The sequence below is a fragment of the Sturnira hondurensis genome, unplaced genomic scaffold (assembly GCF_014824575.4).
Source record: "Sturnira hondurensis isolate 20B ecotype Veracruz unplaced genomic scaffold, ASM1482457v3 Scaffold0007203, whole genome shotgun sequence".
Classification (NCBI taxonomy): Eukaryota; Metazoa; Chordata; class Mammalia; order Chiroptera; family Phyllostomidae; genus Sturnira; species Sturnira hondurensis.
This window is the reverse complement of record NW_028079834.1, coordinates 622-7,591: the sequence shown is the minus strand read 5'-3', so window position 1 is coordinate 7,591 and position 6,970 is coordinate 622. Positions and strand designations below refer to the sequence as shown.

General features: G+C 56.4%; 1 pseudogene; it reads left to right on the top strand.

Moving 5' to 3' along the window:
- The first annotated feature begins 1,150 nt into the window (after positions 1-1,150).
- On the top strand, positions 1,151-6,566 carry LOC118990523 (leukocyte immunoglobulin-like receptor subfamily A member 3; annotated as a pseudogene).
- The last annotated feature ends 404 nt before the right edge of the window (positions 6,567-6,970 follow it).

The window sequence follows — 6,970 nt, the reverse complement described above, 5'->3', positions numbered from 1 at the left end:
GCTGCTCCCTCAGCCACTCTGAACCCAGCCAGCTCCTTCCCAAGGTCTAGACAGGACGGAGAATCACCCTGTCTCTTGCCAGTCAACTGTCAGTGCAGTTTGTATTGCAGGTTTGTGTAAATGCTCTAACACACGGATGGACACACCATCCATAGGCCAGGGGCATGTTGGGGTTTTCTTACTGATGGAGCTCATTACAGTAGTGCCTTCTGGCATGACGATTTCATATATGTGTAGCCTGGTTAAAATAAATTTGTTTACATCCACTGCCACTTAACATTCTCCCCACTGACTCCAAGATACAAATCTAACGATAAGTACTCTGCTCCAGATCCTGTGTGCCCAGGACGCGGCCTTCACGAGACTGCGGCCACTTCTGAGAACAGCCCAAGCTCTTTCTGGTCAAGGGCATCTCCCACCCCAAACCACTGGACTGATCCCTGCTCATCCCTTCAGTCAGCTCAACCCCAACAGGGACCCCCTCACAGCCAGGACCCAGTTTGCACAATGTCCCCCTGTTATTGAACCCCACTGCCTTGTTCTTTCTCCCGACATGGACAGTCTCACCAGACTGTAACTGATCCATCTGCTGTCCACATATCTGCCTGTCTGTCATCATTCCTCTGAGCCCTGTGAGTCCAGGGACAGAGTCCAGCAGCTTCAGCTGTGACTCTCCAGGGCCTGGCACCATGACTGCCCAGGGTGACTGCTCAGTCCATGCTGCCTGAGGGCCTGGCCAATGGGAAAGAGGAAGGAAAAGGGGCACTTACAGGGTCTCAGGGGAGGGAAGTGACTGACCCAAGGACACAGAGTTAAAGAAAAGGCAGAGTCAGAACTGGAACCGAAATTGGGCTGCTCCTGAGTCCTGCCTGGTGTCCTCTATTCCCATGTTCTGTGACAGGACCCATCCTCTGGATTTGGGTGTCACATCAGGTGGGTGCCGGGCATGTGGGGTCTGCTGAGTCTCAGATGTGAAATGTCCAGAGTTTGCTGTCTCTTCAGGCCCATCCTTCAGGGAGGGGCTACTTCCCCTCCTGCCAGGCCACTGCTGAGGAACCCATGACCTGTCACACAGAGCGGAGACCATGTAACACCCCATTTGTTACTCTGAGTTGCAGTGAACTTACACATCGTCTCCACACTGGTGACCATGGCAGGAAGGACCACGACCCTGACCCGCACTGTCCTTCTCTGTCTCGGTGAGCTTCAGGGGAAAGAGGAGGGATGGGGTCCCATCATCTCTCAGGTCCTGGTTACAAGAGACCCAGGAATGAGAAGATTCCCTGGGGACAGAGCATCTGGGTGGACAAGAGGAGACTCAGCCACACATCTGATTCCAGGACTCAGGGGCCAGACCAGGCCTGCAGCTTTGGTGTGTGGGTGAAAGATAATCTCGCTGGGACTCTCTTCCAGGGCTGTGTCGGGGCCGGTGGGACGAGGTCCAGGCAGGTGAGTTATCCCCCAGACCTCCTACTTCAGCACAACGATGCCCCTAGGCAGCCGGGGGACACACACTGGGTCTGGGCTGATGGTGAGCAGTGTGGGAAGGGCCTTGGAGTGACAGCTGGGGAAACTGAGGGGACAAGGCCCCCATGACCCTGCAGGTCTGATCCCTTTCCAGCAGTTCCCCCCAAACCCTCCATCTGGGCTGAAACCAGGCCCCATCGTCAGCAGGGGGAGCCCTGTGACCATCTGGTGTCAGGGGTCTCTGCAGGCAGATGGCTACATTCTGTATAAAGAGAGGAGTTCTGAGCCTTTGGATGTCAGCATCCCACAGGCCTCCAACAACAAGACCGGGTTCCTCATTCAGTCCATGGGCTCACAGCACACAGGGCTGTACCAGTGTGCGTACAGCACTGGGGACAGGCTGTCTGAGAGGAGTGAGCCCCAGTTCCTGGTGCTGACAGGTAAGGGGGACCCGGGTCTCCTCCCCACCACTGTGGGCTCCTCCTCAGAGGATAAAGCGGAAAGGGTGTGGCTTTAGGGGGTTTCACCCCTCACAGCACCCACCTAGGGGAAGTAAGTTAACTGTCCCCTGGAATTCAGATTCTGCTCTCTCAGGATTGTTAAGCGCACCCTACCTCTCAGCACAGCCAGGCCCCGTGTTGACCTCAGGAGGGAACGTGTCCCTCTTGTGCAGCTCAGGGTCCACACTGGACACGTTCCACCTGCTGAAGGAGGGAGGGGCTAAGCCGCCCTAACACAGGAAATCGGAATGGAGATCCCATGAGAGGAGGAGGCAGGCTCTGTTCCCTTTGGGCCCCCTGAGCTCCTCCCATGGGGGGACCTACAGATGCTATGGTTCCTCCAGCTCCAACCCCAATGTGTGGTCACAGCCCAGTGACTCTCTATGCTTTGAGGTCACCCATGAGGTGGCCCACACTTGGCTTCAATTCTTTTTGGTGCCCCAAGTATCTGGCCTAAACCTTCTGGGTAGTAAAGCCGTGGGCTGTGGGGGGGTCAGTGAATCAGGTTTATGGAGACAGATCCACAGGCAGGACCCTTAGTGAAGGACAACTGAGAGCTCTCCCTGCAGCCCCGGAGGGCACTGGATGTGTGTCCCCTGGGTGACAATGACCTTCTCCCCAGGTGTGTACAGGGAGCCCTCCCTCTCAGCCCAGCCAGGCCCCCTGCTGCTGCCTGGAGATGACCTGACCCTCCAGTGTCACTCAGAGCGCGGCTTTGACAGATTCGCTCTGACCAAGGATGAGGGGCCCACACCCCCCCAGCGTCTCCAGGGGCAGCACAGCCCGAACTTCCCCCTGGGCCCTGTGAACCTCACCCACGGGGGCCGGTACAGGTGCTACAGTAGACACAACCTCTCCCATGTGTGGTCGGCCCCCAGCGCCCCCCTGGACATCCTGATTGCAGGTTAGGAGCCCTGCCCTGCACCCTGTCCTGACTGTCTGTTCAGGGCTCAGACCTGGGGTCACCTGGGTGGTGATGGGGTCCACGTCAGGGTTCTGGAGCAGAGGCTGAGGGAGGCTGAGGTTTAGGGGAGGGAGAGAAAAAAAGTATGTTAGGAACCTGTAGAAAAAAGATGTCACTGACAGGGACCGAAAGGAGCTGAGAGGGGTCACAGAGTGAAGCTGGGGAAGGAACTACACGGTTCCTCAGCTCAGGGTCAAGGGCATGGGGGAAGCTGTGACCTCCTGCACATTACAGCCCTTCTCTCCCCAGGAATGGACAGGAAACCCTCCCTCTCAGCCCAGCCAGGACGCTCCATGCCCCGGGGAGCGAAAGTGACACTGCAGTGTCGATCTGAGGTCAGAGCTGACACCTTCCACCTGCTCAGGGAGGGGTCCCTGGACCCTCCCCAACAGCTTCGTCTGCAGGACACAGCGGCCCCCTCTCAGGCCAACTTCACCATCAGCCCTGTGACCTGGGGCCACAACGGGACCTACAGGTGCTACAGCTCACACAGCTCCTCCCCCTTCCAACTGTCACAGCCCAGTGACCCCTTGGAGCTCCTGGTCTCAGGTGAGGGACCCCCACCCCAGGTCCACTGAGGGAGCAGATTCCATCCCAGGACAGCTCTGGGCTGGGACGCGAAGGAGGGTGAAACAGTGAGGTCAGCAATAGGGGGAATCCCACTCCAGAAAAAGACAGAGAAAGTGGGGAGTCCCCACACTCCCCTTGCCTCACCCCATTGAGGGTCCGTTCAGTGGTGGTGTGTGGACAGAGGACACTAAAGTGTGTGAGGCAACATTTGGGGGACATGTAATGGACTATGGGAGACAGGAGGAGGCAGGCCCACCCACAGCCTACCCTGTTCCTGTGTCATGCAGCAGCTGGGGTCTGCAGACCCTCTTCCACACAGACAAACTTCATGTCTGCTGGGTAGCAGAGTCCTCATAGCCCAGAGGAGACACAGACTCCACCAGGCTTCTGCTATTTCTCACTTTACATTTCGACACATCACTTGGGACTCTTGTCTCAAGCAGCAGAGAGGTCAATGGGTCCCATGTGATCAGCAGGGAGGAAATACATGAAGGGGAAGATGCCCAGCTCAGAGGTGGAGAACAGAGCAGGAGCCACTCCTGCCTCTGTCTGTGTTGCTGACTCAAGGCCCCTGAGCTGTTCTGGTCCCTGTGGAATAAATCCCACCTCGGAGATGGAGTCACGGAGGCCTCTCATTATGAGTCAGGGTGATGGGGTTCCTCTGACACTTTAAATCAAAGTAGAGTTGACAGAGTCCCCTTCACCTGAACCCCAGCGACAACATCCTACCTGTATCTGGGACTCGCATCTCCCATCTATCAGAGCAGAATCCACTCCAGGTTTTGAAAAAGCTCAGTCAGTATAGAACTCAGATGCCAGAGAATCCCTGTGGGAGAAAGAACATGAGCCCAACTTGGGCTTGTCCTGTCTCCCTGGGGAGCCCCTGTCATTACCTGGGTGTGGGAGGATGGCTGGGCTTCTGCTCCGTTTCCATGACACCAGCTGGTCAGCTGGGTCAGGTCATCCTCCAAAACACCTCCCACCAGAAGTGCCATCAGTGCCCCCTCCCCCTCCCACAGTTCCCTGCACGGCCTGTGACTTCATTGGTCACATCATCAGGGCCTGTCTGTGATCCACAGAGATCTGTGTTGTCATGCAGGTGTGCATCTAAAGATTTGGTTTTTTCCTTTATCTTTTTGCTACTTTCTTACCAATATTCCAATTAGACTACAAACTAAATGAACACTTAGAGGATATGTTAAATTTGGCAATTCTCAATGCCAAAAATGCCTGTGTTGTGAGAAGAAAAACTGATCTTTTTGAGAAGAAAAACTGATGGAAAGAAGAAAGGAACGAGACATGGAAATGATGTTCCCGAGTCAGAGACACAAGGAGGCAGCTGAGGTGGACCATTGAAGACGTACATCCAGCCGTCACTCCTTCACGGCCTGACCTTCAGGACCAATTGAGGTCCCCCGTGTGCATCTGGGCTTTCCACAGCAATGCAAGTCCAGCCCCAGAGATGCTCACCTGGGGGAATGGAGTTGGGTCCCATTAGTCTGAGAGACACATTGAAAATTAGAAAAGAGATGACCTAAGCCATCCCATACCTCTTCTCTCATATCTTATCAGTTGGAGGAAAATCTCACAGGGACTCTCTTCCAGGGCTACATCGGGGCCCAGAGGACAAAGTCCAGGCACATAAGTCAACCCCCAGACTTGCTTCAGCACAAAGATGCCCCTGGGCAGATGGGGACACACTCTGGGTCTGAGCTGATGGTGACCAGTGTTGGAGGGGCCTTGGAGTGACAGCCGGGGAAACTGAGGGGACAAGGATACCCCCTGATGCTGTAGGTCTGATTCTCTTCCAGTGGTTCCTCCCAAACCCTTATTCTGGGCTGACCCAGGCCCCATCGTCAGCACGGGGAGCCCCGTGACCATCCTGTGTCAAGGGTCTCTGCAGGCGGATGGCTACAATCTGTATAAAGAGAGGAATTCTGAGCCCTTGGATGAAAGCATCCCACAGGCCTCCAGCAACAAGACCGGGTTCCTCATTCAGTCCATGAGCTCACAGCACACAGGGCTGTACCAGTGTGCGTACGGCACTGGGGACAGGCTGTCTGAGAGGAGTGAGCCCCTGCTGCTGGTGGTGACAGGTAAGGGGGACCAGGGTCCCCTCCCCACTTTGGGCTCCTCCTACAGGATGAAGGGGACAGCTGGGGCTTTAGGGGGCCTCACCCCTCACAGCCCACACCTGGGGAAGGTGGGGTGACGGTCCCCTCTACTCCGATCCTCCTTCTCCCTCAGGAGAGCACAGTGCACCCTCCCTCTCAGCCCACCCAGGCCCCGTGGTGACCTAAGGAGGGAACGTGTCCCTCTTGTGCAGCTCACAGTCCACACTGGACACGTTCCACCTGCTGAAGGAGGGAGCGGCTGAGCTGCCCCAACACAGGAATTCGGAATGGAGATCCCATGAGAGGAGGAGGCAGGCTGTCTTCCCTGTGGGCCCCCTGAGCTCCTCCCATGGGGGGACCTACAGATGCTATGGTTCCTCCAGCTCCAACCCCAATGTGTGGTCACAGCCCAGTGACCCTCTGCACCTCCAGGTCACAGGTGAGGTGGCCCACACTTGGCTTCAGTTCAGTCAGTGCTAGGCCCCAAATAACTGATATAAACCATATACTTTGATTGTAAAGTCCTAGGGATTCTGGAGGTTACTGCCACGGGTGTACAGGTGACAGAAACACAGAGGAGACCTAGGGAGGGACATGTCAGAGCTCTCCCTGCAGCCCCAGTGGGTGGTGAGTGTGTGTCTCCTGGGTGACAATATCACTTCTCCCCAGGTGTGTATAGGGAGCCCTATCTCTCAGCCGAGCCAGGGCCCCTGATGCTGCCTGGAGACAACCTAACCCTCCAGTGTCACTCAGAGCCCGGCTTTGACAGATTCGCTCTGATCAAGGATGAGGGACCCAAACCACCCCAGCATCTCCATGGGCAGCACAGTCCCAGCTTCCTCCTGGGCCCTGTGAACTTCACCCACGGGGGCCGGTACAGGTGCTACAGTGGACACAACCTCTCCTATGTGTGGTCAGTCCCCAGTGTCCCTCTGGACATTCTGTTTGAAGGTGAGGAGCCCTGCCCTGCCCCCTGTCCTGACTGTCTGCTCAGGGCCAGACTGGGGTTATAGTGCTGGTGATGGGGTCCAGGCCAGGGTCCTGGACAAAAGGCAAACAGGACAAATGTCTAGGGGAGGGAGTGAGAAAAGGGGAGTAGGTACATGGAAAAACAGATGCCCCCTCAGAGGGCCTAAGAGGAGCTGAGAGGGGTCACAGCATCCCTGGGGAAGGAGGTGGTTCCTCAGCTCATGGACAAGGGTAATGTAGGGAGTGTGACTCTGCACATCACAGCCCTCCTCTCCCCAGGAAAGTACAGGAAACCCTCCCTCTCAGCACAGCCATCGCCCTCAGTGCCCTGGGGAGTGAACATGACCCTGCAGTGTCAATCTGAGGTCAGGGCTGACACCTTCCAC